Raw genomic sequence first — 20,196 nt, 5'->3', positions numbered from 1 at the left:
ATACCCGATGACCCCTCTTTTTGACTACCCAATGACCCCCTTTTTCTAGAATGGTATCACCAAAATGCCACAAAATAATGCAGCAACTTTCAAATTCTCTTATTTCAGCAAATTTGTATTGAAATTTGGAAAATTTTGAACAATGAAATAGAATTTTGCTCAATTTTTTCAACATTTTCTAGCGCAATAACCCCTTATTTGATATCTATACCCAATGACCCCTGCCCCCAATATTTTGTACCGATAGGCCCCTACTTCGTGATGCCAGTAGGCACATACCTTCACTTATAAAGTTCCCCCCGTCAGGCAGGGACCGTGTAGGGACCAGCTCCAGGAAGTCTCATGAATTAAGTTGCTTTGAGGCATCATCAAGAGCTGGCCGGGCCTACTCATTATGATTTACATAATTTTTAAGGATGGCATTACTAGTTTATAGCTATAAGCTCAAGATGAAAAACGGATCATTCCTAAGAGCCGTCTTGCTGAGTGATGTGCTATCAGAATTTTTACAATCTCGTGGTGAAAATTTATATGACCCCCCCTTCTGCCCACGCAGACTCAATCCATTGTTTGAACTAAGGGGTGAAGCGTGCAAAAACATTTATAGGCCTAGTAAGTGTCAGGAAAGGGAGCGGAACATGGACAAAATTTTGCGCTCTTCATGATAAATATTTTAATTAACTCCTATTTTTGGTGTAAATAAATTATGACCCCTCCCATTTTGGCATAAACATTATGACCCCCCAGTATTTTCATGACCCCACCCCATTCGGGAAAAAATGACAGCCCCTATTACTAACAGGGCATTAATGCACTGGGCTAATGCAGCTAACCATTAAACCAAGGGAATTTCTTGTTTCGGTGCTCCTACATAAAGGAGGAACTTCCATTCAGAAGAAGAAAAAGAAAATGGCAGCTTGTGGTGGTGGATTTGAATTTTAACGGTTCAATTTTCGTTTTAAAAGCTTAAAGCCAGTCTGTCATGCCAACGGAGGAATGCATCAATATCATCTAGTCATGAACATTATATACAATGTGTGATTCGGTGGACAGGCTTGAGCTATTATATAGTAAACGAATCTTATGACTGCACTGCAGTGTGACGTGAATCATGCATGCAGCATGGTGGGACAATGGAGTAAGATTTTAGTTTTGGCTGCATGTTCATGCTGCTACTGAGTACCAATCAATTTAAGACTAAACTGCATCATCGGATGCTGTATGTACTGGATAAAGCACATGGTAAGTATACAGTCAACATTTTTGAAAATTAAAAAATGTATTTTAAGCTTACCTATATACTTCTACTTATACACATGACTACAGTACATCACTACATGTATCACTGTAGTCTGTACCAGTTAGGGTGCACCAAGTGCCCCTCATTTCAACCATATTTTTTGCTCCTAGTGTCAAACTGTACCATTTAACTAGAAAATCATCCCCTCCAAATTTAAATTCAATCGGAGGTCGGGAAGGGGGTCCACGTGACGCGTGAGCTTAAAGTTCGGACAGAGGCAACCGGCAGCTAAAGTCCGGCTGGCAGCTATTGTATTATGTATACAGTTATACACACACATTAATAGCTGCCTTTAATGAAAGTTTTTATAGTACTTCAAATCTCAGACAATACTCAATAAAATGCAAATCCATTTGAACTAATCACAAAGGCAGCTATTTTCAGACATATTTGACGTTATAATAATAGCTGCCATGTGCATGTTTCTCTATTTACAGCCGTTTCTGCATGGAAAATGGGTCCATCGCGCACTACAAGCTTGAAGTTTGTGCATGGTAGGTGTTTTTAACTTAATGACAAATAAATCAGGCAGCTATTTAGTTTTCATTACGTTATACTGCACATCACTGTGGCTGCCTTATGAATAACAATGTAATAAATGTACTTTTACCATTGCTTTTTATTTATCTGTCCATATATGATACAAGTTTGGTAAATTAGGTAGTATCATTCAGTTTACGCTTTCTCAGGTTAGGGGTGGTGCAATAATTATGTGTACCCGGGGGGGTGAATTCTCAAAATGGTCTGCCAAAAACCTTTGCCCCCCCCTTTCGACGTGCCAAAAAACCTTTGCCCCCCTTTTGACGTGCCATAAAATCTTTGCCCCCCCCCCCCTTACACATACAAGATTTTGGGGACCCCTGGAAATTTTGCATATTTGAACGTGTTCTTAATGTTTTCCTACGCCTTTTTAGGGCGTAATATAGAAACGGTGCCCAAAATATCTGTGCCAAAAATTGCTTGCCCCCCCCCTTTCGACCTGCCAAAAATGCTTGCCCCCCCCTTTAAAATCTTTGCCCCCCCCCCCCCCTATAATTCATTTATATCAAAATGTCTTGCAAGTGATGGAGCAAGATAGAAAATGGACACCTAATCTGAGAAAGCGTAAACTGAATGACACTATCTAATTTACCAAACTTGTTTCATATGGACTGATAAATATTAATTAGCAATGGTAAGATAAGTACATTTATTGCATTGTTATTCATTGAAGTATTACGGTACGGTAACGTACGCACCGTACATATTTATGCAGGTTTCCTTGAAAAATCTTTTCTTTTAATTTTCTATGTATACCCGTGCTGTATGTAAAATTTGTATTGTATTTTTGGACCAATTTGGCTGCATGAGTATAGCAAATGTGTTAACTAAGGTTTGCCTATCATACCTTTAATAGAAATAGTTACGGTACTTGAGAACTAGGCATGCTTGAGAGCTTCGAAAATGTATTTTGGGTCAATCTGGGAGAAAAAAATCCCAGGTAATGGATTCTTCCTGATGGATTCTAATTTCTAAAAAAAAAAAAGTAATGTGGAAATACCTGCCCAACCATATACTCTTGATGATCCTGAATTTCTTGTTGATGACACCAAATATTTTTTTCAGTTGTTTCAGAAAACTACCAAATGTGTAAGCTTATTTAATTTGTATCTTTATGTTCAATTTGCTTTCAGATGCTATTGAAAAGGGATCCGAATGCGGCAGGAATAGCAACTCATCAATGGCGACTCATCAAGAAGAAAATGCTGTACATATCAGTTATGCAAAATGAGGAGTTCAGAATTCAGATTTTACGCAAAGAAGAATGTGAAAAAAAAAGAACCTTGCTAATTTTGACTCGGACTGTTAAAGATCATGCAGATCTGGATCATGCACATAAAACTTAACTTTAAAGACCATTTTTCTGATTCATGATTTCAAATGGATCCGTCAAAACTTCGCACTAATTATGTGTCGTACTAATTATTGTTTAGAATACATGAGTGGCAAACTTAAGACTATTTTTCTCACTATTTGGCCCCAAAAAAAGTCAGATTGCTCTTTCCGACCGATCAACAACTTTATGTGAAATAATCTGTATTAAGGTCACAACAACTTTATGTGAAATAATCTGTATTAAGGTCACATGTGTTTGTTTTTGCATACCGTATTTGAATTTTCATTTGGTATTAAATTACTCGCAAAATATTTTACAGGTCAAGCTACAAGTTTAAAAATATTGGTTGAGAGGTAGTCGGGTAAATAGTATATCAATAAATATTGGGCGTAAAGCATCCAATTCTGTCATTAATATGTTTTCATCAATATTTTCAGTGATTTTTGGTTTTCATTGGGCAAAACTTAAGCTTAATGGAAAATTAAGCCCCTCCGTGCCCCTCACCTTTGTGGTGCAGCCATGTGATCACATTCTGGCACACTTTTGACATAACCAAGAACTACATGTCAAATATGTATCAAATTTATTTTGACACAAATTTGACATATCAAAAGTACCGGGGTATGTCAAATATGATCCTGTTTGACACAATTTTGCACAAATCTGAATATTTGGTGGCATTTTTTGCCCTCAAGTGGGATTTCCAATAACTTGGCACTGACTGGAAGCTGTGCATGCACCTGGGCAACAGGGTAGAAAAGGATTCCCTGTGCTGGCTCACCTCAACGGCAGCTCCACCACTGCATTCACATCAGTGTGTCAAATATGATCACGATTTGATACAATTTTAACATAACCAAGTACTATGTCAAATATGTATCAAATATATTTTGACACATATTTGACATATCAAAAGTATGTCAAATATGATCCTGTTTGACATAATTTTGACACAAAATAATATTTGACATGATTTTGACACAAATGTGATTTGACACTTTTGACATAGAACTATGTCAAAAATATGTCAAATTTTTTATACAAATTTGACATATGTCAAATTTGTGTCAAATAAATGTCCCAATTCTTATCGTTTTTGTTTGACATAATTTTGACATATGTCAAAATTGTGTCAAATTTCGGTCAGGGTAGCATCATCATCATCATTATCATGGTTGTCCAAGTCTTGTCCTTCATCGTACATTTCTATGTTGTCACTGCTATCCTCATCTTGGTCGTGCATGTCTTGCTCTTCATCAATATTGATGTATTCGTACAATTCTGTGCTGTCACTAGCTATAGACTCAGTCGCGAGTTCACTCTCATTTGGAGAATGGGGTTCTGCGATGTCATTTTCTTGATCGTGTTCGCCGGAAATTAGTTGGTCGTCTAACAAAGAATCAAACTGATCAAAGTTGATATCGATATCTTCAAATACCGGATTGTTGGCTTTCAACCATTTAAGTGCTTGTCTAACATTTTCTGGATTAACGTCCTGACACATATGATGCCCTTTGTAAATGAGGCGACGTTTTAACTTGATCCGGATAAGACTTTGTTCCGTTGGTAGTCTTGGTAAACACGCAGCTGTGTTATTAATATTAGCTTTTACGCACACGACTTGTCCATTGATACCTTTTTGAGCACCTTTAATCAATGGGATCATTTTCATAAATAGGATAGCTGGCGAAATAAGATGTCTTTCTAGCATGTTTAATCCGGCTAATTGGTGAGGTTGTTGTACTAATGCTAATTTGTTCACAGTTGACAACTTCGGCACACGGTCTTTTAATAAATTATCATGGCATGCCATGCAAATCCACACTTGATCATGAACTTCATCATTTTTCTTTGCGGGTAATGCATTTATATCGGTGTTGCAAGGTAAACTTTGCTCCAGGATAGACCGATTATATGCGCTAGTGTACAGTGCCCTGACTTGTCTCTTGAAAAAGATACGTTGACATATCTGACACACGTAAGTAAGCTGATCGTTTCTACACGATTCTTGAAAATGCAAAATTACTGTACTGATATCCGATTTTTTCCTGTACATATTTGACTGTGTTTGCTGACGCTTTTTCTCTGCATTTTCTGGAATTTCATATGATTTCTTTGATTGTTGACGTGCCTGATTACGTTTGTTGTCTGCCTTTTCTGGAATTTCATATGATTTCTTTGATTGCTGACGTTTTTCTCTGCATTTTCGGGAATTTCATATGATTTCTTTGATTGCTGACGCTTTTTCTCTGCATTTTCTGGAATTTCATATGATTTCTTTGATTGTTGACGTGCCTGATTACGTTTGTTGTCTGCCTTTTCTGGAATTTCATATGATTTCTTTGATTGCTGACGTTTTTTCTCTGCATTTTCGGGAATTTCATATGATTTCTTTGATTGCTGACGCTTTTTCTCTGCATTTTCTGGAATTTCATATGATTTCTTTGATTGTTGACGTGCCTGATTACGTTTGTTGTCTGCCTTTTCTGGAATTTCATATGATTTCTTTGATTGCTGACGTTTTTTCTCTGCATTTTCGGGAATTTCATATGATTTCTTTGAATGCTGACGTTTTTTCTCTGCATTTTCGGGAATTTCATATGATTTCTTTGATAGCTGACGTGCCTGATTACGTTTGTTGTCTGCCTTTTCTGGAATTTCATATGATTTCTTTGATTGCTGACGTGCCTGATTACGTTTGTTGTCTGCATTTTCAGGAATTTCGTATTTTGACGTGTCCGCAATTTTTGCGCTCTGCGTATTCGGTTATTTCATATTGTTGCTTTGACATTTTCGCTTCTTTTCGAGTCTTTCATTTTTTTTTTCGGTAGTCAAACTTTGATACCACTTTTGGTATTTTGACAGTCCTGTCGACTTCGTCTGTGGTATATCTTGACTTTTGGTCCACGTGGAACAGCCTGCCTCGTCGTGAATGTTAGTTTCTGATAACATTTCGCTGGTCATTTGAATATGTACAGACTGAATACCGAATATTTCAGTTGTGACTTTCAATTTTGAACACAAGACTTTCAGGTAAGAATGTAAATTGTCAAAGTCTTCAAAACCAACAGTACTGAATGACCGTTATTTGCTGTGGGGAACCCAAATTCATCTCGTGAATGTGAATCAAAGAACATATAGCATCCAGTTGCTGAATCCCTGTAAATTGCCATCATGTACGATTGAAATATCAGTATATTTAAATCTGACAATGTAAATGCTGCTTGCAATTGTACATTGAGTGGTTCTAGGTCATTACCATCCTCTCTTTCGAGTATGCAATATCTTAAGGGTTCATAATTGATTGCATATGTTGAGTTGTCTTGTAATTTACATTCTGTAGGTAATTGCGTATTTTCTAAATAACCACTTTCGTGGAGTTCACCCGATAGACGTAATTTCTGGGATAAAGTTCTATACAGATAATCGCCATCCTTCAATATTTGATCTAAATTCACAGAATTGAATTCTCGGGAAATAAAAGGAATGCGGCAAAGATACACTAATGTATTGCAAGAGCATTGGACACCTCTAGAATGGTCACTAAATAGAAAATCACCCTGATGGAAAGTACCAGACACTTGATTTACGTAGGCAATGCGAATCGAATCAGGATTTGGTTGAATATTATCATCGATGATTATAATTTCTTTCTCGCATTCTTCCTTGTTTTCAAATTGTATTTCTGATATTTCGATTGTAATTTCTTTCTTGCATTCTTCCTTGTTTTCAGATTGTATATCTGATATTTTCTTACTTTTCTGTTTAGGCCTACTGTAGCTTGCTTTTGCAATACGTGATTTCTTTGATGGACGTGGCATTATTACTGTGTCTAGATAATTTGATAGAATTAATATTATGCTAAATTAATTCGAAAACAATGTAAATAAATGCAGTTATAATCAACGAGGGTAACTAATAAACGATATCTGTATATAAATATGTAAACTGGAAAATGTAACGAGGGTAACTAATAAACGATATCTGTATATAAATATGTAAAATGGAAAATGTAACACTAAATATAAATACAACAATTAGTAACTAGAACAATACAACTTTATGAATACAACAGTAACAATAATAACTTTTAAACAAACAATAATTATATTCTTTGAACTTGAATCAAAATACTTTATGAAAGTTCTTGAATTCTTCTAAATTTATGTGTAAACTGAGTTTTTGAAGTTTGGATCACATCCAGTTCTTCACGTTTCGTGTCGTAAATGTAAGCGGGACTGCACGTAGAGTCTATCCGTTACAATTAATTAAATTTCTTCCACAAAATCTGTTCAGATTATCAATTCGTTATACGAAATTGTGTGTAACATTTAGCGTTACCCGGGACTTGGTTGTATGCGCTTTGAACTTGTAGCATGCAAAATAAATGCGTTCTCTATACCATACGGAACCAGTTACACAAAAGCCCCATGACGTTGCGGTCGATTATTACGTTTAAATTATCATATGAAAATATACGTATTTAATAGCTTTTTATAATGATAATCTATTGTTTATATTCTTGAATTGTTTCAATATTTCAATCATGAATAATGTTTATGGTTTAATGTGAATTTCTCACTACGGGAACAGCGCACTTTTGCAGCTTTTCATTGAAGGGGTTACATGTATATGCCCGTGTATAGGTTAAGACCATATCAGTTTTGATTACAAATTGGATTGTGTAATGTTTCCTGGATATGACACGTGATGTGTGCTGTAAAAATGTTAGCGGTTCTTTATAAAGTATGTATTTTAAACATACCATTAGAATATATTTACCATACTATGGGCGATATAAGTTAGTACTGTATTTTATTCACGTATATAAAACAATTCAGTAAGCCTATTTTGAATTTCCGGCCTACATAGACTCAGTAGATATAAGCTGAAAATACTGCCTTGACCATTTTTAATTGTAGCAACTGCCGGCTCCTAATCATTGCGGATAATATTGGGTACAATGCTTAATGTTTAAATCATTGTCTTTCAAATTCTTAAATGCGAGTTTTCAGACTCTAGGTTATGCTTTTAAAATGAAGGTCTGGACTGGGTACTTTTTCAATCATTACAATTGTCAAGTGGTCTATATCTACATGATGTACCAAGGTACTTATATTTATATCGCCTAAATTACCATGCTAATTATGACTGAATATCACTTCACTAGTTTAATCTTATGTTTTAAAATAACAATGTTTCACTGGTTGAAGACAATGTCAAAACTGAGGTTGGTAAGATAGGGAGTTTAGAGGCGGGAAGTGAAACGGAGTAATATCTGTCATTCAAAGTTCAACCGGATGTCAAGATATCAAGATCCTTAAAAGTCTCTTGGTGTTCATATTTAAGACATATTGTTGTGAAGATGATGGAAGACAGCTGTGGAAAAGATTATGAATTCAAGCGGGCTCCTAATCATTGCGGATAATATTTGGTATCATGTTAAAGTTTTAAATCGTCGTCTTTCAAATTCTAGGTTATGCTCTTTAATTGTTGATTTCGTCTTGTCTTTTGAACTAGATACGAAACTTATTATATTACCGAAGTAGTGGAAGGGTCAGAGCAGAGCTGAATATCAAAATGAGTGTTTCTACAAGAATGACCGTTGAATTAAGAACACCATTAGCCGTCACGTGACAAGTTTCAATCCAAATGCAATTCATGAATAAATAATGTTTAGAATGTATAGAATAAAACTTATTTTTCCAGATGGATAAATTCCTAATACATTATTTGGTCTTTCATTTTTGTATGAATATAAAATATCTGCATGTATAGGGATTATTTTCTACAATGCACTGTAAAACATTTTCGGGCTCTTACTAGAAACACTGCAAAAAATCTTATTGACTATTTGTTTTTCCGACTTTCTGTGTACTCAAGTTAAAAGTGTAGACAATCTAGCAAGACTAAAAAGAGTTTTTCGGGTTGAGATATGTATTTCTTTATTGCTGTACAATACATCATAAAATATTACAAGAAGAATACACAATGTACATTGTTTAAACAATGAATTTGTAAAGCAAAGAATAAGTGTAATGTAACAAGTTTTTTTTTGTTCTTCGTACACGTCAATTAAAATGGATGTTAGATCTGGGGTGCCTATGAAATCATTGCGGATAATATTGGGTACAATGCTTAATTTTTAAATCATTGTCTTTCAAATTCTTAAATGCGAGTTTTCAGACTCTAGGTTATGCTTTTAAAATGAAGGTCTGGACTGGGTACTTTTTCAATCATTACAATTGTCAAGTGGTCTATATCTACATGATGTACCAAGGTACTTATATCGCCTAAATTACCATGCTAATTATGACTGAATATCACTTCACTAGTTTAATCTTATGTTTTAAAATAACAATGTTTCACTGGTTGAAGACAATGTCAAAACTGAGGTTGGTAAGATAGGGAGTTTAAGAGGCGGGAAGTGAAACGGAGTAATATCTGTCATTCAAAGTTCAACCGGATGTCAAGATATCAAGATCCTTAAAAGTCTCTTGGTGTTCATATTTAAGACATATTGTTGTGAAGATGATGGAAGACAGCTGTGGAAAAGATTATGAATTCAAGCGGGCTCCTAATCATTGCGGATAATATTTGGTATCATGTTAAAGTTTTAAATCGTCGTCTTTCAAATTCTAGGTTATGCTCTTTAATTGTTGATTTCGTCTTGTCTTTTGAACTAGATACGAAACTTATTATATTACCGAAGTAGTGGAAGGGTCAGAGCAGAGCTGAATATCAAAATGAGTGTTTCTACAAGAATGACCGTTGAATTAAGAACACCATTAGCCGTCACGTGACAAGTTTCAATCCAAATACCATTCATGAATAAATACTGTTTAGAATGTATAGAATAAAACTTATTTTTCCAGATGGATAAATTCCTAATACATTATTTGGTCTTTCATTTTTTGTATGAATATAAAATATCTGCATGTATAGGGATTATTTTCTACAATGCACTGTAAAACATTTTCGGGCTCTTACTAGAAACACTGCAAAAATCTTATTGACTATTTGTTTTTCCGACTTTCTGTGTACTCAAGTTAAAAGTGTAGACAATCTAGCAAGACTAAAAAGAGTTTTTCGGGTTGAGATATGTATTTTTTTATTGCTGTACAATACATCATAAAATATTACAAGAAGAATACACAATGTACATTGTTTAAACAATGAATTTGTAAAGCAAAGAATAAGTGTAATGTAACAAGTTTTTTTTTGCTCTTCGTACACGTCAATTAAAATGGATGTTAGATCTGGGGTGCCTATGAAATTATTACGTCTTTCATCATCTGAACACATCACAATTGGCCTAACATGATCTAGAACATCTAGTATAAAGTATGCTATCATAAAGGCTAATTCTATTGAAATACATGAATTGGATAGTTCTGGACGTGTTTAATTCTCCATGTTCATTAGGCTTTTGCAGGTTAATATTAGAGAAAAAGTTCATTATTTTTTATGTCGTACGTTACATAGTATTCATATTTTATTTACCATATACACTCATTATTTCCCATTGATAGTCTATATATTATTGTATAACGTTTAAAAGTTTGTCTGGGTGCTTAGGCGATTTTTAGATTTTCTGATTCATTCTGCAAATGACCCAAAATGACCTTTGACCCCATACCTGTGTAGGTTATGAAAACTGTGCCTAGAAATCTTTGGTTTACTACTGTTCGAATACTTTGCTAAGGCAATACTTTGTGTTTAATTCATTTCATTTCATTGGGCTGCGAAGCAGGCGACTACAACGTTTCTCCATTTACTACGATCTGAAGCCAAAGTGGCAATGGCATCTGGCAGTAGAAAGTTGTCGAAATCCCCCAACAGTTTTTTGCACATAAGACAAGTAGGATGTTCTTTGCCTTCCAGGTCTTCTTTTACCATGTAATGGGGTGTAGAGAGCATATCTTCTGCATGGTTCATCTTCTTGCATCCTCAGGATATGTCCCAGGAATCGTAGTTGTTCGGATCTGACAGAGTTGATAAGAGGCACAGTGTTGGTGATGGTATCACCCGTCGACTATAGCAGCATCCATATATAAGGGGTACTGGTGTACAAACAGTATCGATATATGTTGGTACCAGCAGAGTAGTCTTAGCCTAGGATAACCAGTATATCGTTATGTATCGATTCAAGACTACAGCAGCACGGGGTGTTGCCAAGCTAGAAAGTTTTAACCCAATTTATTCAGAAATCCCTACGACCTGATAATACATGACAACAGAGCATTTTTACGTGAGTTTGAGTTTTTGTCAGCATATTTTGCTATAGGACCATTTTAATAATAAACTTTCTTCGTTAGTTTTACATGATATGGTGTATGGTATGTTTATTGCATTTTCCATGGCAAGTTTTCGCATTTTGTTGGTGCTATTTAGCAGTTCGTTTGGGCGAATTAAAATTAAGTTAAATGCACCGGGAGCATAAATTGTTGACAAATGAAGTTGCGATTGGACTCAACCATACATGCATATAGGCATGTCGGGTGGTGATTCGGCAGCTGGTTTTAGGTCAAATTCTTGAACTTCCGTCAAAATTAAAGGTAAGATAAACCACGTACAGAGTGTTGAACATTTATACTGTATTCCGCTTGAATTCGTAACTCACGGACAGTAGTTTTAGGTCACGAATGTGGGGATGTGTCATCGACATGATCGACATCATGACATTGCTGATTGCATGCACAAGCCTGCCGAATTTGACTCCGCTCAGTCGCCATGGCGAGATACATTGTAAATCAGATAATTAGTACATGTATATCATGTTTTAGCTCGAGGTCCCCTATCTTATGCTGGTTTCATACTTTCTGCCGAGCGGCATGAAGCCTCATGCATCATCCCGTGTACACCCATCGTATGTGTGAGTTACGGCTTTTCACAATCCTTATGGTTTATATACCGGCTCCATACATTCGATGTATGTACATGTAGTTATCTAGACTCGCTGAGTCTCATGGACGCCGTTCCTATGTCCATCAGACTCGTATTTCCCATTTTGGATGTCAATGGGAAATACACACTTAACGATTTGCGCCGGTTAGAAACTTGAAAAAAAATCTTTAAAATTTTATCAATGTATATAAAAGTGGCACCAACCTTAATGTGCTTGCTAATTTAAGACTCGGTTGAAACAAAATTAAGGATCGAATGCATTTTAGTGTCCAAAAAGGCAAAATTATCGTCAAAGTTCTGCCGAAATCGGCACCCTTGCGAAGGGTTCAGAATTCGAATCGGGAACGAAAATATCCGATCTTTGCGATCAAAAACACAAAATTACAACTTTAAACATACTATTGGCAAAAGACATTATTACCAAACAATATAGAATAGAAAATTTGACATCATTTTCTCAAAATATTGAAGAAATTTGCTCACTAGACATCGAAAAAGTACGCAATCCAATTCCCGTTCAAACGCGTGAGAAACTGAAAGTGCATAATCCCGACTAGTTATCCACATCCAACTTAGACAGTTTCGTCAGCACAGACATTGAGTAGTGTTATCATACTGACATTTTTTTAAACGGAATACTGCTCTTCACTACGTTGGACAATAAGTAGTTCCTGAAACACGTAGCGGAAGATCATGATGGTCCCCAGTAAGTTCATCCGCACAGCATGCTAGGAGATCGGGAGCCAACATGACACAGCGCACTGCGCGCAAGTTTTGTTGTCGCACCCATTGAATTTGTGTGGAACTGACTCGCTATCGGGGAAATGTACGTAAGCATTCCCCACCGTAGCAGGATAGACACCCATATGATAAAGGACGCGAAGGTGGGGTGTTCCTCACTATGATCATGCGGCTAATTCACTTCATTTCTGCAATTCTGCAGGCGGAGCGGCGTTGCCTGAGCGGCAGCGGCATGACTCTGAAAGCCACTCTTGCCGCTCGCGCGCTCAGCACCGCTCCAAAATCGTATTTTGTATTTTCATACGTCAGAGCAGCACTGCTCCGAGTTGATTTGAATTCAACTCCAGTGGTGCTGTCGCTGCGGCAAAGCGGTGGAGTGATCGATATATCGGCTTGCCGCTTGTCACCGGTAGCATTTTTGGTGAGATTGCGCAGTGAAGTAAAATCATCTTCTAAGCGGCAAGTACTAAGTAGACTTCTCCGTATAGTCCACCCATTTTGCATACTGGCCCCAGCAAAATGCAAAATGGGCAAGTGGACTACGCTGGCCCCGGCCCCCGCACTTTGTGCATCGGCTAGGTATTCATGCTTGTCGGTGAACTTGAAAAACACCTTATTTCGCAAAGTTGCCGTGCCCCTTCAGATCCTTAATTCGAGGGCTGATGGGATTATGTTGAAATTTAAAAGCGCTTTTAAAGGTCATGCGCCTTGAATTGGGGGCCAAATGTCTTACGTGCTCAAAATCAGAAAAATAAATGCTTATGATGCTTTCACACATAAATGATTGTAATTCTTCTCAGGTTTTGTTAGAATTCAGAACCCTACAAAACTGGTCACATTGTATAAAAACTAGACATCAATACCAAAACATCCATCTCAATACCTTGCTGGGTTACAAAGTTACAGTAAAAAATAAGGCACAAAAAATCAATATTCCCAATACCGTACTTTAATGCTTCCATCAATTGCAAGCCCGGCTACCAGGGACCCGGGCACAGCGGGGACGTAGCGGGGGAGATTACCAAAGGCAATTGTAATAATCCCCGCTATGCCCCGGGTATTGTCCCGGGTACCGGGGCACAAATTGTGGGTGAAACCCCCGGTACTGTTTCCGCCCATGTCAGCCGGGAATAGCACATTGTTATGCTTCCGTCAATTGCAAGCCCGGCTACCAGGGACCCGGGCACAGCGGGGACGTAGCGGGATCTATTACCAAAGGCAATTGTAATAATCCCTGCTATGCTTTGGGTACAGTCCCTGGGACCGGGGACGTACTGTCTGGTAATTTCAGGGTGACAGTCCCGGGTATTGTGTCTACAGTGCCCGGGTCCCTGGTAGCCGGGCTTGCAATTGACGGAAGCATAACACATGCATCAGCCTTTGGTCAATTAACACAAACTGCAACTGTATTGGAATTGGAATTGAATTGGAATTGAAATGAATGCTCAGAATTGAATTGAAATTGATTCGCTGTTAATTTCACTGCATTGGATTGGAATTGAAATGAAATGATTTTGAAATTGAAAAATTGAATTTGAATCGAATTGAATTAATTCTAAAGCTAGGTGGATTGAATTGGAATTGAATAGCAAGACTCCAGGTGTAGAAAGAATTGCATTTGAATAGAATTGAAATCAATTTTCTGGAGTGAAATAACAATAACCTAACATAGTGTATGTACACATGTACTCTGCCCTGCAGACTACACTATTAAATAAAAGTGCTATGTTTTTGGAATAAATTGTCCACAGGCTACATGGCATGACTACATTTTTTTTTGTACCCACAGAATTGATGATGACACTTGCAACTTCTTTATGATGAAAGGGATGTTGTTGGCAGATGATGGAGATATGGTCAGGTTAATCTTAATGTTGGCAGAACTTGAAGGCACCCTGTACATGTGATTGTGAGCATCAGATAATAAATAAACATGGATCATTTTCATAGGCGGGAAGCTAATAATTTGAACATGTAAGTGAACCACTTTAAAGCTTTCCATATTAAAAAGTGTATAGTTTTTCACAAGAAAGTTATCAATAAGGCAGGGCCTGTTTGTGTTTGGTTTTCGAGTGTCAATGCATTTATTCTTATAACCCAAAAATTGTTACATGTATAAAAAAGGGTGATACAGAATAAATTTGGTCAGGTATGATTAATCCAATTTATCACAATATTGCTTTTAGACCAATTCTAGCTGGTCCTGTCTGATAGAGGCACAGTCTACCTAATTTGCACCCCTCCCTATCGGTGCCACTGTAGGCATACTGTACTGTGGAAAATAGATAGCTCTATTGAGTGCCATCCTCAGAGCTCTGTTGGTGGGACTCAATAGAATTAAAACCCAGCCCTCTGAAAAAGACTTGTCTAGTCTAGGGAAAGAGTTTAAACCCTACACACATTTACCCACCAAGAGTAACAAGTCATTTCAAATTGTAATCTATTCTAACATAATTTACAAGAAATTCAGGCATCCTGTTAAGCAGACCCATGATGCATACATGTACAATGTGTGGCAAATGCATAAAATATTTGTGTCCAGTAAAAAAATCATGCGTCCAACATAGTGGTGAAAATATTAGCAACTCTTCATACTTCCCCATAAATTGTTAGAAATTAATGTATTATTCATCCAAAACATGTAATAATAATAGCTGCCACAAATACACAAAAACAAAAAGTCTTTATTTTGATTTTGTTTATTAAAATTGCTTCCATTTATAGTAATAATAATAATTATGGAATTCTACTATTTTTGTAGAAAATTAGAGGCAAAACAAGCATAGTAACTTTTTTATAGCTTGTAAGAACAATTAGTCAAAACTTACATGAACTGTATGCCACATGGTTAGCCTCTTCATCCCAATGACACATTAGAAATCTGACTGAAACAATATCAGGCCTTGCCGTTTGAGGTGAGCGATCGCTCTCACTCGCCACCGCTCACCCAAACTCGATAACGTGCACTAACATAAGTTTTAAAAAGCAATATTGTATTATCACCTTATGCAAATTTTGTGGAAGAAGCATTGTGAAATGTAAATCAAATTTTTGTTTATGAAGAGTTTATAATATGCATCAAAATGTTTCTGTGATTATTATTGAATTTTATTTTTATCATTAAAATATTTCCCTTCCTTCCACAGAGATTTAAAGGGAAAGTTAAAAAACCAAGCGCATGCTGGAATTGCCGTAGCTGTGAGAAGGCAGCATATTCACAGAAGAGGACTTCAAAGTTATTATTCCTCTGGCAAAGGTGAAGAAGCACAGTGAGACCACGGTAAGTATTAAACTGCAGTAACAAGATCAATAGATCATTCTTCTAATTGGCAGAGATGTTCTGATCTTGGGTCATGATGGGCAATAAATGATGTGTCTTGATCTGGTGGCACATTGGTATGTTTTTAAGATTCACAAATCTCTTTTGAAGAAATAAATATTTTGTTCCTATTTGAGCTCCCTGACATGCATTGGGACATGTTTAATAATGAGAAGAAAACATCAAAGGGTTCAACAGGCAAATGTAAGTGAAGTTTGTCAGATTTCGACTTGACTACGTTTAAGGATAATACGTAAAATGTCCTAATTATTTTAAACAATGGATGCATCTTGACGAGGAAATAAGATGAACAGTTCTTAAACCTAAGTACCGTATACTTACAAAGTACAAAAGCTGTGCATACGACTTTTGAACCAACAGGGCTAGTGCTGACCCGATCGAAGTCAACAACCTATGGAAAAGGGACATTATGAAGGTTATTCTGAACATAGGTTTTGGTTTTGTATAGGTTTTGTTGTGCAAAAGACACGATACACAGTAAAACTACACAGTAAAACTGTACTATCTGCAAGCATTGATATATATGGATTTAATTATTTGAACAAAAAAAGAAAAATTAAATCATTTTCAGAAATCTGTAATGATTTCCACATAGATATGAGCAATCTTTTTGATCTAAATTAGCCTTTCTTTTCAGACCGTTTCCGATGTACCAAATAATTCGCTTTTATCAACATGTTTAAGGGGGTACTACACCCCTGCCTAGTTTTGTGCCTATTTTTCCATTTTTCTCAAAAATTATATCGCATTGGTGACAAGTAAGATACGTATATTATAGGGGCAAGGACTACAACTACTGCACTGGAAGTTTTATTTCAGAAAAAACAACAGTTGTGGAGTTACAGTCAAAAATGAGGGAAAACCAATATTTGATCAATAAATCAATAACTGCTTGCCTTGATTTGCTGAATTTTCAGTGCAGTAGTCGTAGCCCTTGCCCCTATAATATACGTAGGCCTATCTTACTCGTCACCCAATTCGCTATAATTTTTGAGAAAAATTCAAAAATAGGCACAAAATTGGCCAGTGGTGTAGCACCCCCTTAACAACCAAAATCACATTTTAATCACCAAGATAAAGAGTATAATCATGGATCATTTCCATTTCCTTGGACATAAGATAACAGAGATGTGATGATGGAGGTAGAACGTTTTGAATTACCCTCGTCAACTACAACACAATGTAATTGTGTACACATTAATATCAAATTGTGTTTTAAAATGGCTGGGAAAAGACGGAGCGAAAAGCAAATACTAGTTTGCTTCTGACAATCAAATTCGACATGGCCCGTGATTCTTTTTGTATTGCTCGGGTGGTGCCTTCGTTAGTTACGTGATATACAAACCTTTCTGATTTCTGCATGTTATGTTGTTTTTTGATGCCAATGGGTTATATTTTTACAAAAGGGCTTATTTAATTTCCAAACTTAATTTAATTTCCAAGCTTAATTTTCCAAAGAGTTTTAATTTTCCATGAATTGACATGCTTTACAATGGGTAAAAGGGCTTTTTCGACCCAGTGTTGTCACTGCCTATTCAAAGGCGTAACACGTACATGATCGTACCTAAAGTTTAAAAAAAAGAAATTTTGCTCAGTTTCAAGAACATTTTCAGCATTTCTTATCCCTATTTTACACAACAACGGGCAGAAATTAGCCCAAAAATTACCTCTATTTTTGCATCACATTATTTGCATATTTATGAATATTAATGAGCTCATTTGCATGGTTTGCCTACATTTCCGTTTATCCACTCTGCAGCTCAAACGCAATCACCGATCAACTTTAAACTTGGTACGGTCATAGTATATGGTGGCCTCATTTGAAATTAACAATATATGAATTGCACCTTGTATCTACACTTGGGATAGTTGAGGGGCTTATTTTCATTTTGATGGGGCACCATCAGTGTGTGTGTGGGAGGGGCACTGACATAAATAAAGGTGGTACTGGTATGTGATAGTGGTCAAGACTCCCATGCATTTTAAGGCTCTCAACAGAACGGTCTACTGCAGATCCGTCAGTACACGCTTTTTCAATGGGAAATGAACTTTGCTGCTTGGATGATGTCACGATGACTGAGGTTAGCATTTATTCCCTATTGAAAAGCGTGTACTGACGGATCTGCACTCGACCGGCCTCCAAGCAGTTCCAAAGATCCCCATGAAAGAGAAGATCGATCCCCACGGAAGAGAAGAATGCCAGTTCGGGATATTACCTCCAGTTCATCAATTCACCTTGAGTAAAACTCCAAAAGCTGTGGCTCTTCTACCAAATTGAGAAAAATTTGAATTTTCATAGCCCTATAATTATGCCCAATTTTATTTGACTAGACCCAAACACTTTGAAATCATGCTGTTCATTTAAAGTTTTAAACCTTCATTGTTTCTACCCGTCTTTTTTTTTCAGACTCGGATGACATACCAGCAATAGCACCTGATGCAGATGCAGGAGTAACAACAGATGCACCAGCAACAACACAACAAGATGCACCTGCAGCAATATTACCATGCAGTGTTTACCTTATTTTACATTCACTTTCATGCATCCACAGACTGTGGATGGTGGCCATACTGACCATTGATTTGTGATCGTACAGAGCTAAATGGCTTTTTTCGGAGGCTTCACATGTATGTTAAGTTGTTAACACCATACTTAACAAATGGACGAAAAAAATAGAAGTGTGATAAATCTATAATATTTGCCACATAGAAGTACATGCATTGATTCAATAAATATAAGAAAATAACATCTTGAATGATACCAACAGTGTTCTGTTCATAAAACTAGTTCTACAATGTTAACAACCAGTGACTGAAGTCTCCGAAACAAAAGAGCCTTATTTCATTACTTGATGTGATAATTTCTTTTTGTCACAACTGAAATTCAATACTTGTACATGTAGTAGCATAACACAGTAAGCATAATAATTAGTACCAGTTATGTTCACCCCCTGTATGTCCTAAACAGAGACAGATATGTCATAATTGGAACTAGCAGCCAATAGCTGCATCTTTTAGCTCAACTTTTAAGATGTCATTCTTTGAAATCGTTCAAGAAATACTGACACAACAATGTAATAAAACCCAAGGAAGATGCAAATTAAAAAGTTGCAGTTTGCTCCATTCCATGCCCTATTGATTTGTATTACAAATCGTTCTTGAACAAGAGAACTAGCGCCGTGCTTCCATTGATTAGCACGTTAAAACTAGCGTTGTGCATTCCTTGATTATATTAGAGCACAAATGTGGAACTTTTGATTTTGTTTCTTTCATAGATTTTAGATCACTGTTTCTTTAATCCTCCACCAATTTCAACAAATAGGTCTTAAATAAGAGCTAAAGGGTACAGGTATTGAGCTAAAGGGTACAGGTATTGGCTGCTTGTTTTAATTTGACATATTTGTCTTTAGCTTTGTTCAGGTTTAGGATATACAGGGGTGAACATAACTGATATTTAGTTCTTTGGCTTTATACTGTAATGATATTTGTAACCTATTTTTTCATATCAGCTTGTAGTCGTTGGCCAAATATTGTACTTTTATGAGCACTGGTGGTATTTGTACATGAAGTTAGATATTCAAATTAGTGTAGGAATTTCAACTTAAAAACCATCTTTAAGGTTGGGAAATATCCATAATAAATGACAATCGATGTTAAAATGTTCAATAGTCCAATTACAAATGTTATGGAAATGTCTTCTTTTTTAAAAAAAACTATAAATCTAAAGGTTAAGCTTTGAAACATTATTTTACTGGAATTTATACTACTTATATCCATGATTTCAGCAAACAGAAGCATACATAAGGGATTTAAAATTTCAACCCGAAATTTCAACCCCTAACTAGAAAATGACCATATGTTATGGCTCAAATGGTTGCCTGCCTGATTGGTTGGTTGTTTGGCTGTTATGTGGTTTGGCTGGGGGGGCAAATTCATTAATCCACTGTGCAACACCATAACTGATCAACTTCAAACTTGGTATGGGGATTGGATATGGTGGCCTGATGTGCTGTATAGTTTTGTGTCATGTTA

The 20,196-nt window shown here is 36.4% G+C and overlaps 1 protein-coding gene and 1 long non-coding RNA gene across 2 annotated transcripts in view; one reads left to right on the top strand and one right to left on the bottom strand.

The window, feature by feature from the left end:
* Positions 1-20,196, bottom strand: part of LOC140146705 (transient receptor potential cation channel subfamily M member 2-like) — a 375,948-nt gene that overhangs the window by 16,732 nt on the left and 339,020 nt on the right. The gene's annotated exons all lie outside the window — the stretch shown is intronic.
* LOC140137368 (uncharacterized) lies at positions 11,642-19,966 on the top strand. The gene is made up of 4 exons (XR_011856829.1): positions 11,642-11,734; positions 14,614-14,798; positions 15,971-16,104; positions 18,572-19,966. It is a non-coding gene; the product is annotated as an uncharacterized lncRNA (long non-coding RNA).

Source organism: Amphiura filiformis, chromosome 2 (assembly GCF_039555335.1).
Source record: "Amphiura filiformis chromosome 2, Afil_fr2py, whole genome shotgun sequence".
In the NCBI taxonomy this organism is placed as follows: domain Eukaryota; kingdom Metazoa; phylum Echinodermata; class Ophiuroidea; order Amphilepidida; family Amphiuridae; genus Amphiura; species Amphiura filiformis.
Note: the sequence above shows the minus strand (reverse complement) of the source record. Positions and strands in the feature narration are given on the sequence as shown.